Raw genomic sequence first — 25,440 nt, 5'->3', positions numbered from 1 at the left:
GATGACAGGAAAAAATAATGATGAATGTTGGAGGGGATGCGGGAAAACTGGGACACTAATGCATTGTTGGTGGAGTTGTGAACAAATCCAACCATTCTGGAGAGCAATCTGGAATTATGCCCAAAAAGTTATCAAATTGTGCATACCCTTTGACCCAGCAGTGTTTCTATTGGGCTTATATCCCAAAGAAATACTAAAGAAGGGAAAGGGACCTGTATGTGCCAAAATGTTTGTAGCAGCCCTGTTTGTAGTGGCTAGAAACTGGAAAATGAATGGATGCCCATGAATTGGAGAATGGCTGGGTAAATTGTGGTATATGAGTGTTATGGAATATTATTGTTCTGTAAGAAATGACCAGCAGGATGAATACAGAGAGGACTGGCGAGACTTACATGAACTGATGCTGAGTGAAATGAGCAGAACCAGGAGATCATTATACACTTCGACAACGATATTGTATGAGGACATATTTTGATGGAAGTGGATTTCTTTGACAAAGAGACCTGAGTTTCAATTGATAAATGACGGACAGAAGCAGCTACACCCAAAGAAAGAACACTGGGAAACGAATGTGAACTATCTGCATTTTTGTTTTTCTTCCCGGGTCATTTATACCTTCTGAATCCAATTCTCCCTGTGCAACAAGAGAACTGTTCGGTTCTAAAAACATATATTGTATCTAGGATATACTGCAACATATCCAACATATATAGGACTGCTTGCCATCTAGGGGAGGGGGTGGAGGGAGGGAGGGGAAAAATCGGAACAGAAATGAGTGCAAGGGATAATGTTGTAAAAAAATTACCCTGACATGGATTCTGTCAATATAAAGTAATTATTAAATAAAAATTAAAAAAAGAAAAAGAAATGAGGCCTTTATTAGAAACACTGGATGCAGTTTCCCACCCTGGTTTTCTGCTTTTCCAGTCTTGGCTGTATTAGTCTTGTTTGAACAATTTTTTTTATATCACTAGAAATGACTTTAATGTCTTCATCTGAAAATTGTCTATTCATTTCCTTTGACCATTTATCAATTGGGGAATGAATTGTATTCTTATAAATTTGAGTCAATTCTCTATATATTTTAAAAAATGAGGTCTTTATCAGAAATACTGGATGTAAAATTTTTACATACATACAGTAAAAAATTTAATAATCAAAAGTATCCATTTTGCATTTTATAATGTTCTCTAGTTCTTCTTTGGCCATACATTACTCCCTTCTCCACAGATCTGAGAGGTAGACTATCCCTTGTTCTCCTAATTTGCTTATAATATCACTCCTTATGTCTATATCATGAACCCATTTGAACCTTATTTTGTTATAGGGTATTAGTTGTGGGGGTCAATGACATACTGCTTTCCAGTTTTCCTAGCAATTTTTGGTAAATACTAAGTTCTTATCCCAGAAACTAGAGTTGCATTTATTGAACACTTTATTACTATTTTCATTGACTATTGTGTCTTGTGGGCCTAATCTATTCCACTTTATTTCTCAGCTAGTACCAAATTTAAAAAAAATTAAATTTTTATTAAAGCTTTTTATTTACAAAGCATATGCATGGGTAAATTTTCCAACATTGACTCTTGCCAAACATTAGTTCAAAATTTTTTCCTCCTTCCTACCATCCTCTCCCCTAGCTGGCAGGTAGTCCAATACATGTTAAATAATTTGAAATACATGTTAAATCTAATACATGTATACATATTTATCCAGTTATCTTGCTGTATAAGAAAAATCAGATCAAGAAGGAAGAAAAAAACTGGGAAAGAAAACAGGATACAAGCAAATAACAACAAAGAGTGAGAATGCTATATTGCGTTCCATACTCTGTTCCCACAGGCCTCTCTCTGGGTGTAGATGGTTCTCTTCATCACTGAACAAGTGGAGCTGATTTGAATCATCTCAATGTTGAAGAGAGCCATGTCCTTCAGAATTGCTCATCATATTGTCTTGTTGCCATGTATAATGATCTTCTGGTTCTCTCCAAGCCTCTCTGAAATCATCCTGCTGATCATTTCTTACATAACAATAATATTCCATAACATTCATATACCATAATTTATTCAGCCATTCTCCAATTGATGGACATCCACTCAGTTTCCAGTTTCTTGCTAGTACAAAGGGGGCTGCCACAAACATTTTTGCACATGTGGGTCCCTTTCCTTCATTTAAGATGTCTTTGAGATATAATTGCAGTAAAATTTTCAGTACTGCTGGATCAAAGGGTATGCACAGTTTGATAATTTTTTGAGCATAGTTCCAAAATGCTCTCCAGAATGGGTAGAGCCGTTCACAGTTACAACAACCATGTATCAATGTCCCAGTTTTCCCACAACCCTTTCAACATTTGTCATTATCTTTTCCTGTCATCTTAGCCAATCTGACAGGGGTGTAATGGTATCTCAGAGTTGTCTTAATTTGCATTTCTCTGATCAACAGTGATTTGGAGCACTTTTTCATGTAGCTAAAAATGTTTCAATTTCTTCATCTGAAAATTTTCTACTCATATCCTTTGACCATTGGAGACATCTGAAAATTTTCTACTCATATTCTTTGACAATTGGAGAATGGCTTGAACAATAGTTCAACATAAATTTGAGTCAATTTTCTATATATTTTAGAAATGAGGCCTTTATCAGCTTCTTTGGATGTAAAAATGTTTTCCCAGTTTATTGCTTCCCTTCTAACCTTGTCTGCATTACTTTTGTTTGTACAAAAAATTTTTAACTTAATATAATCAAAATTATCTCTAATGATGTCTAATTCCTCTTTGGTGACAAATTCCTTCCTCCTCCACCGGTCTGAGAGGTAAACTATTCTATATTGTTCTAATTTTTTATAGTATCATTCTTTATGCCTAGATCATGAACTCATTTCAATCTTATCTTGGCATATGGTGTTAGGTGTGGATCTATGCCTTCTTTCTGCCATACTAGTTTCCAGTTTTCTCAGTAGTTTTTGTCAAATAATCAATTCTTATCCCAAAAGCTGGGGCCTTTGGGTTTGTCAAATTCTAAATTGCTATAGTTATTGACTATTTTGTTCTGTGAATCTAACCTATAACACAGATCAACCTCTCTATTTCTTAACTAGTACCAAGTGTTTTTGATGACTGCTGCTTTATAATATAGTTTCGATCTGGTACAGCTAGGCCACCTTCATTTGCTTTTCTCTTCATAATTCTTTTGAAATTCTTGACCTTTTATTCTTCCAGGTGAATTTTGTTGTTATTTTTTCTAGGTCATTAACATACTTTTGGGGAATATGATTGGTATCATACCAAATAAACAGATTAAGTAGTATTGTTATCTTTATTATATTTGCTCCATCTATCCAAGAGCACTTAATATTTTTCCGATTGTTTGGATCTGACTTTATTTGTGTGGAAAGTGTTTTGTAGTTTTGCTCATATAGTTCCTGACTTTCCCTTGGCAGATAGATTCCCAAATGTTTTATACTATCGACTGTTATTTTAATTGGAATTTCTCTTTTTATCTATTGCTATTGGATTTTGTTAGTGATGCATAAAAATGCTGATGATTTATGTGGATTTATTTTGTATCTTGCAACTTTGCTAAAGTTATGAATTATTTGTAATAGTTTTTTAGTTGATTCTCTAAGTATACCATCATATCATTTGTAAAGAGTGATATTTTGGTTTCCTCATTACCTATGCTAATTCCTTTAATCTCTTTTTCTTCTCTTAGTGCCAAAGCTAGCATTTCTTTTTTTTTTTTTTTAATTATAATGACTTTTTTTTTTTGACAGAAAAGCTAGCATTTCTAATACAATATTGAATAGTAATGGTGATAGTGGGCAATCTTGTTTCACTCCTGATCTTATTGGGAATGGTTCCAGTTTATTCCCATTACATATGATGCTTGCTGATGATTTTAAATAGATGCTGCTGACTTTTAAGGAAAAGTCTATTCATTCCTACACTCTAGTGTTTTTATTAGGAATGGGTGTTGGATTTTATCAAATGCTTTTTCTGCATCTGTTGAGATAATCATATGGTTTTTGTTAATTTGGTTACTGATATAGTCAATTATGTTAATAGTTTTCCTAATATTGAACTAGCCCTGTATTCCTGGTATAAATCCTACTTAGTCATGGTGTATTATCCAGGGGATGATTTTTTTGGTAATCTCTTTGCTAATATTTTATTTAAAATTCATCATCAATCAATATTCATTAGGCAGATTGGTCTATAATTTTCTTTCTCTGTTTTCAACCTACCTGGTTTAGGTATCAGTACCATGTCTGTGTCATAAAAGGAATTTGGTAGGAGCCCTTTGTTCCTTATTTTTTCAAATAGTTTATATAGTATTGGAATTAATCGTCCTTTAAATGTTTGGTAGAATTTACATGTAAATCAATATGGTCCTGGGAATTTTTTCCTAGGGAGTTGATTAATAGCTTGTTCTATTTCTTTTTCTAAAATAGGATTATTTAAGTAATTTATTTCCTCTTCAGTTAATCTGAGCTGTTATGGGCCAGAACTTGAAACAAGGTGCTAAGTCAGTGGAATTGATAGAGACAATAGTTATCTAATTTAGCATGGTGCTTAACAGTTCTCTAGTTCAGTACATGTACTTAGTACTTACTATAGTTCTACAAGATTCACACCTTTGATAAGAGAGCATATATAAGGTAGGAGCCTCAGCCATGGTTCAGTTGGGGAGATTCAGAAGCCAGAGAAGGCAAGTGGGAACTCAAGCTCTTGGAACCAAGGCCAGACTGAAAGGCTCTCCAGAAACCTGCCCAGCCCCAGGAAGGAGATAATAAAGGATCTGGACTATAAGAAATCTAACCGGGCAGTAAAGGAGACAAGACTTGGAAAGAGACAATAAAGGATTTGGACGTTAATCCCTGGCTGCACTTGTGGTGCTTACTGAATTGAAATGAAGGTTGCTCCCTGAAGCTCCCCAAGAAACCTGCTTCCAGAGAATATTACACTGGGCAATCTATATTTTTGTAGGTATTCCTCCATTTCACTTAGATTGTCAAATTTATTGGCATAAAGTTGGGCAAAGTAACTCCCAACAATTGCTCTAATTTCCTCTTCATTGGTGAATAGTTATCCCTTTTCATTTTTGAGACTAATGATTTTTGATTTTCCTTTTTCCTTTTTCCAATCAAATTGACTAAAGATTTATCTATTTTGTTGGTTTTTTTCATAATAGCAACTCTTAGTTTTTTGTTTTTAGTTTTTAGTTTTTTTTAGTTTCAATTACATTGATCTCTCCTTTTATTTTTAGAATTTCAAGTTTGGTATTTGGTTGGGGGTAAACAAATCCCTCAACAAATTTGGTAATTTGTTCTTTTTCTAGCTTTGCCCAATTTGCCAATTTATTGCAATTGCTAGCCCAATTTACTGATCTTCTCTTTCTCTATTTTATTCCAATAAGCATCTAGAGATACAAAATTTCCCCTTTGTCTGCATCCCATAAATTTTGGTATGTTGTCTCATTATTGTCATTCTCTTGGCTGAAATTATTGATTATGTCTATGATTTTCTGTTTAACTCATCATTCTTTAGGATGAAATTATTTAGTTTCCAGTTTCTTTTTGGCCTACTTTCCCCTGGCCTTTTATTGAATATAATTTTTATGGCATTGTGATCTGGAAAAAAATGCATTTACTATTTCTGCCTCTCTGCAATTTTGAGGTCTTTATGTCCTAATATATGGTCAATTTTTGTATAGGTTCCATTAACTGCCGAGAAGAAAGTGTACTCCTTTCTGTCTCCATTCAATTTTCTCCAAAGATCTATTATATCTAATTTTTCTAGTATTCTATTTACCTCTTTAACTTCTTTCTTATTTATTTTGTGGTTTGATTTATCTAGTTCTGAGAGAGCAAGGTTGAGATCTCCCACTATTATAATTTTGCTGTCTGTTTCTTTTTGTAACTCTCTTAACTTCCCCTTCAGAAATTCATTTGCTATGCCACTTGGTATATATATGTTTTATATTGATATTGCTTCATTATCTATGGTATCTTTTAGCAAGATATAGTTTCCTTCCTTATCTCTTTTAATTAAATCAATTTTTACTTTTGCTTGAGATCAGGATGACTACCCCTGTTTTTTTGTTTTGTTTTTGTTTTTGTTTTTGTTTTTGTTTTTTACTTCACTTGAAGTATAATAGATTCTGCTTCAGCCTTTTACCTTTACTCTGTATGTATTGATCTGCTTTAAATGTATTTCTTGTAAACAATATATTGTAGGATTCTGCCTTTTAATCCAGTCTACTATCCGCTTACGTTTTATGGGAGAGTTCACTTCATTTATTTTTACAGTTAAAAATACTAATTCTGTATTTCCTCACATCTTATTAATCCCACATCATACTTTTCTCTTTCCATTTCCCCTTTTCCCTCTTCCCCAGTATTTTACTTATGAGCACTACTTGCTTCAAGCAATCCTTCCCTTTTAGAGACCTTCCCCTTTTCTTATACCTTTTTCCTTCTATTTCTGTTTTCCTTTTTATTTAGCCTACCTCTTTCCTTTTCCCCTTTCCCCTTCCACTTTTCTATAAGGTGAGACATGTTTCTCGGTGAAATCAAATATCTATCTAATATTTTTTCTTTGAGCCAAATCTGATGAGAGTAAGATTCACACAATATTTGTCACTCTCCCTTCTTCCTTTTAATTATAATAGGTTTTCTTTGCCTCTTCCTAGATGTAACTTCCCTCTTTTTACCTCCACTTTACCCCTTTTTTTCTGTTACAATCCCCTTTCCACCTCTAGTTTCTTTTTTATATTATAACAGTAAAATTGGATGAAACATGTACTTTCTATGTATATCCATAACAATAATATAGTTCTCAAGAGTTTTTTTTTCTTTTTCTTTTCATCTTTTTATGCTTCTCTTGAGTTCTATATTTGGAGGTCAAATTTTTTTGTTTATCGGTAGTCTTTTCTTGGGTTAGTTAGCATCTGCTGTAGTCAACTTCTCAACTTAAATGTCTTAGGAACAGTTGTTGATCCAATGTTATGATCTTTAGACTCCCTTTGATATTCAAAATAAGGTTTTCTGTAGATTTCATCATTCATGAGGATGGTACTGCCCTTCTGAGATACGATAGGTGAATCCAGGACTTCACTCCTGAAGTATGGCTGCAGTGGGAGTGGTGACTTTAAAGGGAACTTTATACCATGACTTCAGGCAGTGTTTTCAGAAATGGTGTTTTTGCTAGACTGTTACTGGATTGATTTGGGGGCTGAGCTTTAATTGGGATTTCTAAAGAACAAAATTGTGAGACAAATTGTTAAGTTTCTATAATTTTCTCAACTGACAAATATAGTATTGTAGCTGGAAATCTATAGTTTCTGTGCTGCCTATCTATGGGATACAGTTATATTAGGTATCCTGTTACTATCTCATAAGAATTGAGTTTATAAGAACCAAATGACCTGGATGTAAGGCTGAGCAGAGTTAAAGGAAGGATTTTGGCCTGAGGCTACTTTCCTTGCTTCAGAGCAAGGTAGATAATTGGGGAATGAGAAGTACAATGGAGGTGCTGAGTAACTGGCCAGGATGAAAGCAGCTTAATTAATGAAGCTCCTATGAAGTAAGTACCTCTCTCATCATGTATCTCTTTAGGAAACCTTTCCCCCCAAATAGTGGAATGATTTTTTTTTTCTAAGAGGATTTTTGCTACCTTAGAGGCTATGGCAGTAGGACCAGGAAACACTTGCAGTTACTGAGAAAACATATAGATCATAATTAAAGCATATATGGAATCATGGGCAGGTGGCAATTGAATTAAGTTGATCTGCTAGATTTCAGAAGGTGCATCTGGGAGAGGAAACTGCTCAAGTGCTGGCTTCAGATGTTTAGGAGTTGTTGGGGGGGGGCAGGTGGGACATATCTCATAGGTAGAGATAGCACCTCTGCAAAAACTTCACCATCATAATTTTTAGACTAGCTCCACCAGCTTGTCAGATTTCCAAATGACTTAATGAAAGTGTTCCATCATAGGCAGATGTAGTGACAAGGTTTTGTCTTTCTTGTTTCTCACTTTCTAATTCTCTAGTTTGCATACTTATGTCTTTTTGTTTACATCCCTCATTGCCTAATTCGCTGGAAAAGTTTTTATATAGGCTAAAGGGTGTGTCTTTGTTTACTTGTTCTTCCTCAGGTTCCTCGGGAAACTTTTCACTCCCTGTCTTTCTTAAGCTGGGTATATTAGCGAGGGATCACAGGTGAAATCCTTCTCATCCTCACTATCCATACCACAAAGGGAATCACCCGCCTGGGTCTCTAAAGAGCCTGCAAGCAGTGAGTGTGTAGGATGCAAAACTGCACCCACTACCGTATATATCACAAAATCTTGTTTAGAAAAATAAGATGGGTCTTTTTTATGGTAGGAGGCCATCTGCTGGCCAACCACTCCCCACCGGTTGGGGTCTAAACCGGCGTGCTCTATCCAAGCACTGACTTGAAATATTTTTCTGACCCATTCCTTACAAGCTTCTATATTGATCTCTACCCCATTACTCTTACACAATTCATACAATTGCCAGGCAAATACGCCTGCTCCCTACGGCTCAATTCCGGCTTTCTCTTGATTCTGTCCCATACTTCTGCCTTCTAGTTGAACTATTCTCTGTGTTCATTCAACTAGGCTGTCTGGTACTTCTCAATTGCTGACCAGCAGCAATATGAGGTGAAAGAGCGCAGCACTTACCACTTCCTGGTTCCGCAGTGAGTAGACTCTTGGTCGGGCTTCGTCTTTTAAGTTCAAGTTCAAGCCCAAGCCCAAGCCCAAGCTCAAGCCCAAGCCCAAGCCCAAGCTCAAGCCCAAGCCCAAGCCCAAGCTCCACGTTCAGGCTCAAGCCCCACATTCAGGGCGCCATTTGTCAGCTGCCGAGACCTAGTCACTGGGAACCTTAATCAGAGACTGCCTCTTCCAGCTTCCCCGAGCCGGACAGGGCTTCGGACGTCTCCGGCCCTCCTCATGGAGACGTGAGGAGGGAAATACCAGACAGAGGAGCCGAGGTGGATAGACACAACGATGTTTATTGATGTCACAAGTCAGCGGTGTCTCCCGCAAGCCATCCCGAGTCCATTCCTTTTATAGTCCTTTTCCCTCCACCTGTATTTCATCAATGGGGGCAGGGACTCCTCCCCGATCCCTCCCCGAAGGAGGAGTCCATCCTTTCCGTGCCTCTCCTGCCACGGGCCAGGTTCCACCACTTCAGCGTAGTAATCAAGGAATCCTGGGCCAGGGTGGGTCCTGGCACAAAGGAGTCCTCAACTCACTCCAGGAGGTTCAGGTCCAGGGCCCCTGACAGAGAAGGCAAGGGAAGAGAAACTTAAATTCAGAATTGGTTGAATGGTTACTCTCAAAGATTAGCCATTCAAAGAGAAGGCCTTTGATTGAAAAGGGAACATTACAAATTAATATCAATTAGTCAAATGGTTTAGCATAAACATTATTTTTCGTCACCTGATAGATAACCTAGGTAGGCAATATCTTTTTGGATTCTGTCATCCAGTAATATGGCTATTTATCCCATTTCTGTGTGATCTGCAAAATTGAAAAGCAGCTTCTACTATCAAGAAGCACACAAACAAACTGGGGAGACACAATGAGTACAACTATATATAAACAAGATACCAGGACAAATTATTATCCCTATTTCCTAGATGCAGAAACTCAGGCTCATAAAAAAAAGTGTTATTTAGATTTATGTTTATTTGTATGAAAAGGTTTTTTATGTTTCTATTCAATTAATTTCTAGTGTCTGCTTTGATAAATATATGCTCAGGTACTTTATACTGTCTAGGTATTTTAAATGGTCTAAAGCAATATTGAATAAAATTACTGACACATAGAGTTGTTTCTTTATTTTTTATTTTTGATTAAAACTATTTTAACTTAAACTTTGAGATCATAATTATTAGGTATGTTTTTTTTTTTTTACTTACTAAATTCTTCTCCTGATTTTTATCTTGTGTTTGTGTGTCTCTCACATTTTTATAAAGTTTCCTGAAAGCAACATATTGTTGAATTCAATTTTTTAATCTGATATTTTCATTTCTGGGTAAATTTGTCTCATTCACATTCTAAGCTTCAATTACTTGTGTATTTTCCTCATGATCCTTTCTATTTTCCCTCATTATCTTTCTCAACTATCTCTTCTTAATGTTCTACATTACTTCTATTCATTACCTTGCCTTCCTATTCCTTAATTTACTCACTTTTCCAAGAGTCTCTTCCTTGTCTTCTCACCCCACACTATTCCCTTGATGTCTTATTTGTTTCTGAATTTAGAAGACATTTATATCCTGTTAGATATGTGTTATTCCCTCTTTAACCCATTCCCAACGAGACCAAAGTTAATAAGAAATATTTGTAATGAAGATAAGCTAGAAGCCTTCCCAGTAAGATCAGGTGTGAAACAAGGATTGTTTGTCACCAATATTATTCAATAGTTCTTTGGAAGTCTTAATAATGATAGAAGAGAAAGAAATAGAAGGGATCAGACTGAGCAATGAGTTTAAAAAAAAAAAAAACCTACCCATTTTTGAAGATGATCAACGACATATTTGGAAAATCCTGAAGACTCAAGTAAAAAGTTTTTTAAAACAATAATTTCAGCCAAGTGGCAGAATATTAAAGTAAATCCACATATGTTATCAGAATTTATATATACCACACACAAAGCCTTGAAAGACAACCTACTTAAAATAACTCTAGACAGTAAAAAAGGACCTAGAAATATACCTGCCAAAACAAAACCCAGGAATTATATGAACAAAATTACTAAAAAAAAAAAAAAAAAAAAAACTTTTTGTACCAAAAAAATTAAATAATTGAAGATATATGTTCAGGAATAGTCAAAACCAGTATAATAAAAATGACAATTTTACCTAATCTATATAGTCAATGACATCACAATTAAATTTCTTTCTTTCTTTTTTTATTGACAAAACACATGCATGGGCAATTTTTCAACACTGACCCTGCAAAAACTTCCATTCCAACTTTTCCCTTCCTTTTCTCCTCTCCCCCCCCCCCAGATGTCAGGCAATCCCATATATATTAAACATGTTAAAGTACATGTTAAATACAGTATATGTGTACATATTTATAAAGTCTTGTTGCACAAGAAAAATCAGCCAATTAAATTTCTAAAGCTTATTTTACTGTTAGAAAAAATGATAGCAAAATTTATTTAGAAGGACAAAGTATCAAGAATATCAAAAGAGAAGATTTTGGGAAGATGGCAGATTACATCAGAAAATCCAGAGTTTTCTAGATTTCGCCCACAAAAAAGGCAAAATTGTACTTTAGGGCAAAAGGTAGAATCATAATAACAAATAATAGTGGGAACAGCACAAGCAGTCACCTTTGACAACTGGAGAAGATACAAAGAAAGAAACCAGGACTGAGATTTGGCTCCTGAGAAGTGTAAATACTTTCAGGCTAGTTTCCTTTGAAAACAAGGGAGGGAAGATAACTATCTGGGTGGGAAGGAATGCTCTGCCTCAGCCACAGTAATTGTCCTCCCCCCAGACTATGTGGGCAGTCAACATCAAAGATGAAGAAGATTGAGAGAACCTCTGCTGAATAAGGAAGGCCACACCCATTTGTATTGGGAAGTCTTGAACTGGTAAGAATAAATCAGCATATACTCAATGAGGGAAGAAGCAGATTTGGCTCCTGAGAAGTGTAAATACTTTCAGGCTAGTTTCCTTTGAAAACAAGGGAGGGAAGATAACTATCTGGGTGGGAAGGAATGCTCTGCCTCAGCCACAGTAATTGTCCTCCCCCCAGACTATGTGGGCAGTCAACATCAAAGATGAAGAAGATTGAGAGAACCTCTGCTGAATAAGGAAGGCCACACCCATTTGTATTGGGAAGTCTTGAACTGGTAAGAATAAATCAGCATATACTCAATGAGGGAAGAAGCAGTGGGGCAAGGATGCTGCTGGCTGTGGGTTCTTACAGAAGGTGGAGTTTTTGGTTTCCAATCTAGGGCAGAAGGAAAAACTAAATGAAGACTCGAGACAGGAGTCACCAACCCTTAAATCCCAGAACAACAGGCAACTATACCAACAACTTGCTACAAATTAAAAAAAAAAATTAGCAGGCAAAGGAGAAAGAACCCAATTATAGAAAGTTACTATGGGAATAAGGAAGATAGGGTTTGTCCTCAGAGGAAGATACTGAAATTTAAAAAGCCTCTCTTACCCCAAAGAGTAATATTAAATGGTCACTTGCCCAAAAAGAACTCACAAAACTACATTATATGTCAGCCACATTGATTCATATTATTTTAGGTTATTTAAAATAACTAGATAGTAGAAAGTTGGAATATTTCTGTGCTGTAGGAAACAATGATTTGATGCAGTGGTTCTCAAACTCTTTTTCTCAGTATCTTTATGGTATTAACAACTATTGAAAATATGTCCAAAGAGTTTTTGTTTATATGGGTTACATAATAGATATTGATCATAAATAGAAAAAAATAACTAATTTTGAATTTTTAGACCCTCTGAAACGATTTCAGAGACCCTCCAGGATTCACTGCACCCCTCTTTGAGAACCACTGATTTGATGGATTTAGAAAGACTTGGACTTCTGTTGGATGATGTTATCCACCTTCAGAGAAACAGGATAAATCAGTTTGATATAACCATAATAGATGTATTTGAATGTTAATATGTGTATGATTGTGATTATAAATGTCTATGTGTATATATGTGTATATATATTTGTATAATATATGTAACACACATATATACATACACAAACATATCTATACATACACACATACATACATACGCACACCTATGCTTAATTGCAGCCTTCTTGGGGAAAATGGGAGGAGGAATAGAGAAAAAAATAAATTAATACACACACATACATATACACATACATATATACATAAAAAATACAAAATAAACCTTATGCAAATGACCAGGTATAGTTACCTTTTCATACTAGTCCTTGGAAAGCTGACTCTGTTCTGCCCAGGCACATACTCATAGTTACTCTGACCTCTCAGAACTCAGATTCTGTCCCCTCCCCTACAAAGTTCTGCTTTGCAATAGCAGCCAATCAAAACTGAATGTTGAAGGTGAAACTTTTAGCCTCTCTTAGATATCACATGTCATATGAAATGTCTTTGTAAAGCTAGGAGGAGATGCAAGTGGGAGATGGCCGTCATTGCTAGGGATGAACTTTGTCCCACTGATAATCAGAGACTATGATTTGGCCTTGAAATTTCACTGTACTCCTGACAGCACAATCAAGGTTTCCAACTGTCCTGACTCTTGGACATCTTTCCCCTTAGCTGATCTGATGCTCCTTGTCTAGTTTCTTGCACAGGAACATTGGTGACTGACCCATCAGGCTCAAGGGGATCATAAATCTTTCCATGGTGGGACACTTCAGCCTGAAACATAAGTGTATATATGGAGAAGCCAGTTTAAGGTTGTCCCAAATTTTTCAGGTTTCTCTCTCTCTCTCTCTCTCTCTCTCTCTCTTGATGTATGTTTCTTAAACTACAGTCATCCCTTCCATATCATAAATTTTTTCATTACAATTTCAATATATTGCAGGTTAGCATAAAAAATTAAGCGGGAATTTGGGGATAGTTTTGTGGAAGCCACAGACTACATGCTAAGGCCAACAGATGACACAGAAAAAGTTGCTCTCTCTAGGAACTCATATTCTATTCTGCATCCAGGAGGTAAGAAACCATATGGGCCCTTACCTTGGATCATTAAATCCCATGAACTGTAATTTTATCTTTATTTTGAATTCTTTCCTAGTGGGTTCTTTCCTAAATGCTTCATTTGATTCCTCTGGGCAGCTCCTATGGCCAGCTTTCCCTGATTAGAATTGGGACATCTTATAAGTCCCCATAGTATGGGAAGTAAAGGTGTCTGTCCTAACAGATCAAGCATCAGACCTCTGATCTTTGTCTATAATAAAGACAATTGTAAAGACAGCTGTTTCATTTCTGGGGTGATGTAAGAATTCCTAAAAGGTTTCTTGTTCAGAGCTAAATACCCATTCCTGGGAGCATTGTATTGTGTGAGTTTCCCTCACTCTGCCTAGGAGTCACCTTCTAGTACCTTTGACGCTGAATTGTCTCCTTCTACAGCACTGTTTTTATGTGGCTCTATTCTATATTGTAGCTTTCCTCCTTTCTGGGAAGGCCTCTGTGCTTTTGTCTACAGTATACCCAAATGGTCTCCATTTCCAGGGAATCACTTTGCTGAAGTTCCTCTATAATTAAAATTATCACTCCATTGCCATCAGGTTTGTTTTCTTGCCCATTGTAATTCTATTCAAATCTATAAAATAAATCTATCCAAAAGATAGATTGCTTGGTACCATAGCCACCTTTGGCACATTGTGCTCATCTCTATGGAACCTCTCAGCAGAATCAGCCATAAAACTGGAACCTACAGGAAAAGCAGCCTCCAAATGCATGTTAGTTTATGTAATGGGCTGAGGCTTGAGTTGATGCACTGAGGTCCCAAGCACATGAGGCTAAATAGTAATTGGACCATACTCTATTAATATATAAGCTTGGAGAAAGAATGGCCCCCACCCACTCTTTGTGCAAGTCCTGATGTGTTGTATAGGAAATGACGATTTTGGTGGGTGGAGGCAGGGGAGTGGAAAAAGAAGGGGAGGAGAGACTTTTGGGATTGCTATTGCCACGGCTTTTTTTTTTTTCTGTTTGTTTTCTCTTCTTCTTTTTGCTGAGGCAGTTGGGGTTAAGTGACTTGCCCATGGTCACACAACCAGGAATTGTTAAGTGTCTGAGGCTGGATTTGAACTCAGGTCCTCCTGACTTCAGGACTGGTTCTCTACCCACTGAGCCATCTCCTCCCCCTCCTTATCCAGAGGGATAGAATAGAAACAATCCTTAATATCGATGACCCAAAGAGGCCACTCTCTAGGCAATTGAGTAAGAGATGGAAGTCCAGGCTGAAGAGTTCCCATAGTTTCCATCTGTTCATTTACTTTTCTTAAATCAGTGAGCATCCTCCATTTTCCTGATTTCTTTTTTACAATGAACACTGGGGAATTCCAAGGACTTAGAGAAGGTTGTAAATGTCCTTGTTCAAGCTGTTCCTGTACTATATCTAATAAGGCCTGAATTTTATCGCTACCTAAGGGCCACTATTCTATCCACACTGGTGTATCAGTTTTCCATTGGATAGGAACAGGTGAAAGTGTTGGCAGGCCTTCAACAGCAGCCCTGCTTAAAAAACCGAAGTACTCATTTTTAACCCTAATTGTTGTAAAACATCTTTTCCCCACAGATTGATGGGGAGTTTTTCAACTATAAAAGGAGTAAAAACTCCTCTTTTGCCTTCAAAAGTCCATCTCATAGGGGCAGCACTAACTTCAGCTGCTATTGATCCTCCTACTCCGGACATATAGGTGTCTGCTTTAATCTTTGGCCAGTGACTGAGCCAACTGGCACTTCTAATAACTGTACGATCTGCACCTGTGTCTACCAATCCTTCCAATGGTAGGCCATTTATATAGATTGTGAGCATAGGTCGGTCAGCTGTTACAGCTGCTGTCCAGTATATTTCTGGATTTTGTCGTCTGGAGTCAGAATCTGGGTGACTATCACCAGGTTGCTTATTAGGATTCTGTATGAGTAAACCTGATGCTACTACTTCTCCTGGGTGATAAGTCACACATTGTCTACCTGTATTAGTGACTGGGATATTATCTACACATTCCCCAGTTTCCCACATCAGGGTGTGGATGGACACTGTTTTGTATGTATAAAAAGGAGGTGAAATGGTCAAGCCTACTGTGCCTGGAGGTAAGGGATCCATAGGCTGGAGAGGAACAGATTTCACCTCTCCAGGGGGTATCTCAGTTGTCCCAGATGCATACAGCTCTATTCTCCCCAATTGTGGTACCTTTCTCCCATTAGGTTGCTTCCTGGCTGGTTGATTGTGTAATTCCCTTCTCCCATCATATGGCTTTCTGGCTGATTGGTTATGTCTGGGTACTGAACTTGTAGGCACTCTCTGGCTGCCATCATGCCCCAAGTGTTTTTTGCCTTGGGCCCTGGGGTTGGGCCCCTCATCTCGTTTCCCTGAATCTGTCTACATTCTGAGACCCAATGGAAGCCTCTGTTGCATTTTGGACATGGGGTATTGGGTCTTGTTCTCCCACCCTGTTTTCCCATTCTATCTCTATACCAACATTGAGCTTTCAGATGCCCTACTTTTCCACACTGAAAACATCTTTGAGTCTCTCTAGAAGTCCCTTTCCAGGAGGGACTCCATCTTCCCATATTTGGATTTTGGGAAGTCTGCATCATAGCCTGGCTATAAAAGGCATCTGTGCCCACTGTGGCACAGTGTCTTTTGAGCTCCTCTAAAGGAGCATCCTTGCACAGTCCTAGTATAATTCTTCTGCAAACCTCATTAGCATTTTCCTTAGCAAGTTGCCTTATCAAAATGTCTGTTATTGCATTTTCTCCTTACTTGTTATTGCATTTATTCTTGTGATAGCTGTCTGTAAATGTCCCACAAAGTCAGCAAAGGGTTCATTTGGTCCTTGTGTTATTTTTGTGAAGGCCCCATCCTTTTCATCTTTATTGTGGAAAGAAGCCCATGCTTTGATAGCATTAGCAGCAATTTGCTCATATGCTGCTATAGAATTATTAATCTGTACTGCGACATCTGCATAAGGGCCTACACCTGTTAGTAGGTCACAGGTGATTGCAGCATGAACTCCACTTTGACTATTTTTTTGGGCTTGTATCCTACAGAGCTCACTATATGCAGAAAGCCAGAAGTAGTTTTGTCCAGGTTCTAGGCATATCCTTGCTATAGATTTCCAGTCATTAGGGGTCAAGATTTCAAAAGCCAAATTCTGTAATAACATCTTAACATAAGCTGATGTAGCCCCATAAAGAGTGCAAGCTTTTTTCAAGTCTTTGAGGATTTCTATATCAAAAGGAGTGTATCTTCTTTCTTGACCTGAAGAATTAAACTGTTGAATTACAGGAAAAATGTGGTGTTGGAATTCTGATAAATTTCTCCCTTCCTCCTTGGCCTTAATTAGTCCCTTTTGCAATCTACTTATAGGAGTGGCTGAATGCTGGGGGGGAGGTGCTGGTGCTTTCACTGCCCTTTCCCCCTCCTCTTCCCCCCCCCCACTACCCCTCTTCCCTTTATCCCAGAGGGTGGAGTTGACAGAGGAGAGTCAATTACCTGCTCCTTAGGTGGGGCTGAAGCTGCCTCAGATTCACCCCACCCTTGAGCCTCACTTAAGTCTCCATGCCCTGTGGGGATATGGTCATTAATCTGTTCTTTTTCTTCCTTCTTTATCTCAGGCTTCCCCATTTGGCTATTCCTAGAGTTTTTTTTTTCTTTCCCTTTTCTTCTAGAACTTATATGGTATCTTAAGGCCAACTGTATTATATTGTGTAAATAGAATGCCTGGATGGAAATTGAATGAGAACCATTTTTGTTGCAATAGAGCTGTTGACCAATCAATGCCCAATTATCTGGAGAGATTTGTTCTTCCTCTAAGAACCAAAGGGAAGTGTGTTTTAATGTACCAAGAAGTCTAGCTGTCTGTTCCCAAGTTATAAGTAGCCCTTGATGGTCTATCAGCTTAAACAGGCTTTCTATAGCGCCACTCCTGGGTGGGGCTGGGGGGTGAGGGGGTTGGGGTGGGAGATGGAGAATCTTTAGCTAGGATCTGTCCTATTTCAGCCAAAAAAGGTTACTAGTTTAGTCTTTACGAAAATAAGTTCCTTGTTTGTCTTATACTCACCTAAGTTCCTGGTCACTGGAGACTTCTTCAGTGAAAGTAGGGTCCTTGCTTCCCACACTTGGGGGCCAAATGTGATGACCGCGTATTTAAAATCAGCCGGAGTCAGGAATTCAGGTTAAGAGGAAAATCTTCAATCATTATTCTTTTTGAGGTGAGGGGAAATTGTGATAGCAATATGGACAGCTGTGACAGGAAGCCAGCTAGCAGAGGGAGATCTGAGCTGAAGGGCTGTTGCAATGGCAATGCGAGCAGCTATGACAAGACACCAGCCAGCAGTCTCTCCTTCCCCATCCTTTTCCCTCTGCTGCCTCTACCCACCAAAATCGTCATTTTCTATACAGCACATCAGGACTTGCACAAAGAATGGGCAGGAGCCATTCTTTCTCCAAGCTTATATATTAATAGAGTATGGTCCAATTACTATTTAGCCTCACGTGCTTGGGACCTCAGTGCATCAACTCGAGCCTCAGCCTATTACACCTCCTCAGCCTGTCATCTTCTCCATCCAATTTCTAACCTTTTTTAAACACTTGGGCATATGTACCTTTGTCTATCCAAGCAACCTCTTTACTGTTTTTAATGCTATTTTACCTAAATTCTTTCTCATTGGATTTGTTTCCTCTGATCTCTAGCTAATTTGCCTTTAAATGAAGACTGTTGACTTTTTGCTGGTTTTGACATTCAGCTCCCATTGGATTCTGCTTTAATCACCTTTCAGGTCTTAAGGTCAGCACCCTTCCAAGTGAGACTCTGCAAGGCAATCTCAGTTCTATGTTCACTCCTGGCTTGAAGCAATCAGAGAAGAAAAGATCACCATCCCTTTTCATTAAAAAAAAAAGGGGGGGGGGTTGGAGGTGGAATTTGGAACTCAAATGTTTTTTAAAATGAATGTTTAAAATTGTCTCTACCTGTAATTGGGTGTAGGTGGAGGGAATAAAATGTTATTAAGAAAGGAAAAAAGATATTTACTGCTTGACTCACATATACTGTGTTCAGAGAATGGCAGTTTTGAGACCTGCAGGTAAGCTAAACTGATTTGGGCAGACCAAAACATAACTTTAGGTAGACTGAAAATAGCCACTGGGTGGGATCTAAACATCCTTTTCACCATCCTGCTTTCCTGAAGTCACCTCTAAGGTCATCTGAGCTCTAAAGTAAGCTTTTAGAGCTGAACAATTTTTTGTAAATTCAACAATATTAATGAAGGAAAGATAATAAATATTTTCTCTATACCATGGGTTCCAGAATTTGCTCCTTTTCTATTTCACTCTCCTCTCTCTATTTCATCTCAAATGCTTTTATTCCCTCCATCTCCCAACATCTTCAGAGAGGTGATTCTTTTCTTCCTAGAAATTGTAGTAAGTGCCACACATATATACATGTTGTCTCCCATATTAGACTGTTAACTTCTTAAAAGTAGAAACTCTTTTTATCTTTGTATTTCCAGCATTTATCATAGTTCCTGGCACCCAGAAGATGCTTAATAAATGCTTTTTGATTCATTGATTGTCTTGTATAACCATTGTCTGACTTAGCATTCTTTCACCAATCATGAAGGAATTGGGTCTGTTTCTTCTGGAGAAGAGTCAATTTCCTATATATTTTATAAATGATGTCTTTATCAGAACCACTGGATGTAATTCCCCCCCCCCCTTCCCCCAGCTTTCTATTTCCTTTCTGTGTTAATTTTGTTTGTTTAATTTAATATAATCAAAATTATCCACTTTGCATTTCATCATATTCTTTATTTCTTTGGCCATAAATTTCTTCTTTCTCCACAGATCTGAAAGGTGAACTATCCCTTGTTCTCCTAATTTGCTTATATCTAAATCATGAACCCATTTTGATCTTATCTTGGTATAGGTCTTAGATGTTGATCAAGCCTTGTTTTTATGATATTATCTTGTAGTTTTCCCAACAATTTTTATCAAATTGTATGTTCTGATCCCAGAAGCTGGAGCCTTTGGGTTTATCAAGCACTAGATTACTATAGTCATTTACTATGTCTTGTGAACTTAATCTATTCCACTGATTAAGCTATTTCTTAGCCAGTACCAAATGGTTTTGAGATTATGTTTATAATATAGTATATTTATATACACATATATATGTGTATAAAATACAGCTAGACCACCTTCGTTTGATTTTTTTTTTCATTAATTCCCTTGAAATTATTAATCTTTTGCTCTTCTAGATGAAGTTTGTTATTATTTTTTCTAACTATAAACTACTTTCTTGGAAGTTTGATTGGTATGGCACTGAATAAGTAAATTCATTTAGGTATGATTGATTATTATATTATCTAGGTCTACCCTTGGGCACCTGATTTTCTTCCAATTGTTTAAATAAGTACACCAGTGGGAAGTCCCTATTGAGAAGAGAGAAAAATTCATGGACTGCAACTCAGCATGAAAGGCATCTATGTGATCTCAGAATGGAATTACAAATCTTTTTCATAATCTTTTCCAACATCTTTAGACAATAATTTTCTTGGGAATGGAAAATTAGAACAACAACAAAACAAAAAAGCAGGAGTTTTAATGTGAAGCAATCTCCATATAAGTCAACAATATATTATGGTAGCTGAGGAAAGAAATTCAAATTTAACTTGCCTTGAGAGATATATCTAAATGTATTCCAAATCACTCAGAAAAAGACATAGTGAAATAATGTTCCATTTTAAGATAAGTCAGAAGGACTTCGAGAAAGGACTGTGTCACTTAAGTAAAAACAACAACAACAACAACAAAAATAGAAAAATAGCAAGCAATATGGAGCAAGCCAGCAATAGGTTTTAGAGTCACCTTAGGTTCTATGATTACACAAATTTATTTACTTATTAAAAGGCTGATATTACTCCAATAATAATAAAATACTTAGGAGGTTACATAAGTAGTTAATTCCAGAATGGCACATATCAAATAAAATGTTTATAAGAAAATATGTCTGTACTACAGGAAACACAATACAAACAGATGTTATTTCCCACCTTAGCATTTCCACTTGAATAAAATTGATTTTTCCATTGAGGTAACACAAAATATTTCATAAGTTACATATCCTTAAAAAAAACTAATTATACTAAAATTTTCTTTTTCAAACCATACTGAAGATGTTTCTGATTTAGTTTCGATAACCAATAGAATAATAACACCTAGGTCCTACAAGTAGTTGTATAAATACCCAATTAATGTAGCATCATTTAAAAACATTTAAGGACCTTATTTCATACATACATACATATATATGTATATATACACACACAAATATATATGTATGGATACATATGTACATATAAATAAATATGGCTTTTAAAAGTATAAAATACTGAAATTTTGAGAGAGAAAAGAAATACTTGCAAATTATTATTTTTTACTTTTAAATTTTTCTTTATTATACAAATTTCTTTTGTTTGTTTTTGTTTTGCAACATGGCTAATATAGAAACATTCTGCATTACTGTAGATATTGTTGCTCGCAGATTGCTTTCTTTGTCAAGGAGGGGGTAAAGGGAAGGAATTTGGAATTGAGAAAAAATAAAAACAAATTTAAGTCCTCTTTTATTAAATATTGCTTTTCTGCCTATAAATTATGCTCATCTTAAAAAATAGGTTATTTTAGGTTTTAATCCAACTTACATTGTTTTATAGAATATCATAATCAAAACTCTATATCCTTTTGTTGTGTGCTGTCTTGTGTGATCTTGACCTGAAAGGTTTCGATTTGGGCTATAAAAGTCCTGAAAGTTTTTATTTTGGTGCCTTTCAGGAGGTGATCAGTGGATTATTTCCATTTCAAATTTGCCCTCTGTTTCTAAAATATCTGGGTAGTTTTCCCTTATAACTTCTTGAAATGAAATGATGGGATCTTTTCTTGATGATGGCTTTTAGGTAGTTCAATAAATCCTAAATACTCTTTAGTCTATTTTATAGGTCAGGTTTTTTTCTTTAATGTATTTTACAGTTCCTTCTATATTTTCATTTATCTGATATTATTTTATTGTTTCTTGATGTTTCTTGAAGTCATTAGCTTCTAATTGACTAATTCTAATTTTTAAGGAGTTATTTTCATTTGTGACATTTTATGCATCCTTTGTCATTTGGATAATTCTTATTTTTAATGAGTTATTTTTTCATTTTTTGCATCTTTTACAAAATGGTTAATTATCACTTTAGAATTTTCTTGCATTATTCTAATTTTTCTCTTATTTTTGTTCTAGGCTCTGATTATTAAAAGCATTGTTTTGATTTTTCGTTAGCTCTTATAGGAATTTTTATTGGAATTTACATTTTTGAGGTGTTAGTGATATTTTAAAATCATTATTTTCTTCTGAGCCTTGAGCTTCTTCCATGACTTCTATAGTCACCACAGTATCTTTTGAAGGTCAGGTTCTCTTTTGGTTTGTCCATTTCACCACCCTATTATCAATTTAGACTTTATGTTAGAACTGGGTTCTACTCACCACTGCAGGAAGGTGGGTTGGGGGAGCAGTAGTGTGGACAACTGTTTTATTTGGTGTTTAGATTTGTATATTCAACTGCTTTCCAAGCGAGGTCTGGAGGTCTGTAAGATTTTGGTGCTTCCAAGGTGGTATGATGCAGAAAGAGTTAGGTCACTGGTCCTTACCCAGGTACAGATTCAGCTCCCTTGCCATTACAAAATATTTCTCTCCACCTTCAAAAGGTAAATCAAAACAGGATAATGGCAGATAAAACTTCCACATAGGACTAATCCTGGATCCGTGCTAGTACAAGAGACTCTTGCAAATTATTTAAATAAGATAAATGGGCTTAATTTTGACTAATTTGAAATAGATAAAAAGTTATAACCTGAATCCTTCAGAAAAGTATAATCTCTATTTGACGGTTTTCCAGTAGTGTGATTCCTGTTACATTACTGTTGGATTTTGGCTGAATCCCTTGAGCATTGCCAAAATAGCTGCATGAATATCTTTCCAGAATAATAGAGGTTAATTTTGAGGGGAGAGATAATTTCTCTAAAAATTGTCTTAACTTGATAAAATCTATGTCCACCCTACAATGAAGAACTTCTGCTGAGTGAGTTGTCTTTGAGTCCATTTGCCTATCAATTTTAAAAACAAAACAAACCTGTGATTGTAACTAGACTTGTCTAAAAGGCTTTTCAAAAATGGTAGAAACTGTGCATTTGTAACTATAAAAGAACCAAAAAAGAGTTTACAAGGAGGGAGAAGAAAGAAAGTAATATTGTATAAGGAAATAGGAAAAGTTAAGTATGGATGGATAGGTAAAGAAAGTTGGAGTTTGCACTGACAAGATAATTCAGGGTTTGAAAGTAAAGGATTTTAGAGTTTTGAAAAGGAAGTTTCAGAGTCTTAACCTTACAGAAATAGAAAATATTTAGGAATATTCTTAAGCAATGCCCCTTTGATAGTTGCTGCTTCCTTCCTCAATCAATATAAGACTACAAAATAAATTTCATAAAATGCATGTTGATTGATTGATAGAGAAAGCACTATTTCCATGCTCTGGTTTCAATAATTAAACTAATGGATTAGTAACTTAGAACATTCAAAGGAATTGGTTTGGCTCTTTGGGTAACTCAAACAAACAAAAAAGCAATGATGGGAAGTTGGGAGTGTCATCATGAATTATTTTGATATGAGCAACTAAAAATAATTAAACCTTGTACAAACTGAAGTCTAGTTATTCCCACTAGACATAAATCAAAATTAACTGTCTTGGAGATATTGTAATGGTAGTAAATTTTAAAACCAATCAGTCTTTGCATGTATAAAGAGAGAAATGCTTTGTATAAATACTTGAATTCAGACAGCATTATTTTAGGAGAAATAATAGAACAAAACTTTTTAACAGCTTTTCAACTAGGCCAACTTTTAATAGCAAAGTTTTAAAAATTAAAGTGACTGCAACTATGCATGAACTAGGAATGTAGATCAGAAAACACAGAGAACATGAATTGATTGTGGAAAAGAACAATTAAAGCTTAACATCTATTTTAAGATACTATGTAGTAAGATGTTCTGTGAACCAGCCTAACCCAAGCAAATGTAGATTGTTGAGCTAACAAGATGTACAGTTTTACATTTTACCTTCTGATGGACTTAGACACCATTGCAAATATTGAAAAATTCTGTATAACTCATAAAAGTTATTGTCTGTGGGGCAGCTAGGTGGCACAGTGGATTGAGTACCAGCCCTGAAGTCAGGAGGACTTGAGTTCAAATTTGGCCTCAGATACTTAACACTTCCTAGCTGTGGGACCCTAGAAGTCATTTAATCCCAATTGCCTCAGCCAAAAAAAAGTTATAGTTTAACAAAAGATGAAGAGAAAATTTAAAATTTGCTTCTTAAATCTATGACACATAAGGAAATGGGGATAGGGAAGGGAAAATCATATGTCCTTAAATAGTTGAATATTTTTGTCCTGCTAATCTGTATATGGCATCAATTATGATGGAATTATTTTACTAAACAAAGTATAAATAAAATCAATAAAAGAACTTTTGCATTCTTTAAACAAAAAAAGAGAGTCGTGAATATTTATTTGTCTCACAGAGTGGTTGGGAGAAATACACAGGTATGAAATGCTCAACCCAGTGCCTGAGTTGTATAAAGGATGAGGGCTATTCAGACCTTGTCTGAATACAATTAAGCAAGATGCTATCCAATTTATATATACCTTTTCTAAGTGGCATGGGATATTAATAAATTGGGGGAATATGGGCTAAACATATTAATGTATTACTAAAATATGCTCCAGCAATTTTCAAGATATACAAATGTGGAAACAGGCTGGCACATATTGAGCACTGCACAAACTATCATGATTAGCATGAAAATGCCAGGGGTAATAAGACAAATTATTTTCTATGATTTGATAAGTTTTAAGGGTATTTAACTAAATTATTTAATTAATTTAATTTTAAATTAAAAAAATTAAATTTAACTAAATTATAATCACATGCTTGGTGATGTTTTCAATGCATGAAGCTTATAAGAAGCTGTTCAAGTAAATTTCTTCATCTTTTCAATTTGAATATAATTACATTATATCTATGATTATTGGAGTATATTTTAAAATCACTAGAAAATAATAATAGTAAATGACATAGTATTGAGAGAAAAGCATGGTTAAAAAAAAAGGACATCTTTGTCTGTGAGGTTCCTTGGAATGAGCCTTACTGAGAGGAATGTAGGGGATATTCAGGAAAGACTAGTTCTTTTGGGGTGAGGTGAGCCCTTTACAGGGCTGATTTCCACCTTTGGTGTCCATCTGATCTACCTAACTCTCTCCCATGACTAGAATTAGTAAAATGTTGCTGTTTGAGGAAGAGAGTTTTTTGAGACTTCAATTTGCTGTTACGTTGAGTCTTGAATCCAGGTCTAAATGTCTTGACCCTGCATAAGGTTTCTGGTTCATCATTCAAGAGAAATGCCAGGTACCCTATGGTCTGAGGATTGCCACAGATGGATGTCTGCCCCCTTCTGGTTTTGCATCATCCATGGAGGACTGTCCTCTCTGCATTTAGAGTGTAACAATCCATAGAAAGACTATTGTCTTTCTGTGGATCAGAGTTGGGAGGTGTGAATGGGATGAGTAATCCATCTTGAACCCCTACTCCATTCCAATCATTATTAA

The 25,440-nt window shown here is 36.1% G+C and overlaps 1 protein-coding gene across 3 annotated transcripts in view; it reads right to left on the bottom strand.

The window, feature by feature from the left end:
* Positions 1 to 25,440, bottom strand: part of LOC127555970 (tumor necrosis factor receptor superfamily member 14-like) — a 659,215-nt gene that overhangs the window by 230,293 nt on the left and 403,482 nt on the right. Inside the window, exon 1 of one of the 3 annotated variants that reach the window (XR_007952321.1) lies at positions 8,702 to 9,786. The exons of the other annotated variants lie outside the window; for them this stretch is intronic. The gene's annotated coding sequence lies outside the window, so the exon portion shown is untranslated. Of the gene's footprint in view, positions 1 to 8,701; positions 9,787 to 25,440 lie in introns of those variants that run through there. 3 annotated transcript variants of the gene reach the window in all.

This window comes from Antechinus flavipes, chromosome 3, assembly GCF_016432865.1.
Source record: "Antechinus flavipes isolate AdamAnt ecotype Samford, QLD, Australia chromosome 3, AdamAnt_v2, whole genome shotgun sequence".
NCBI lineage: Eukaryota > Metazoa > Chordata > Mammalia > Dasyuromorphia > Dasyuridae > Antechinus > Antechinus flavipes.
Note: the sequence above shows the minus strand (reverse complement) of the source record. Positions and strands in the feature narration are given on the sequence as shown.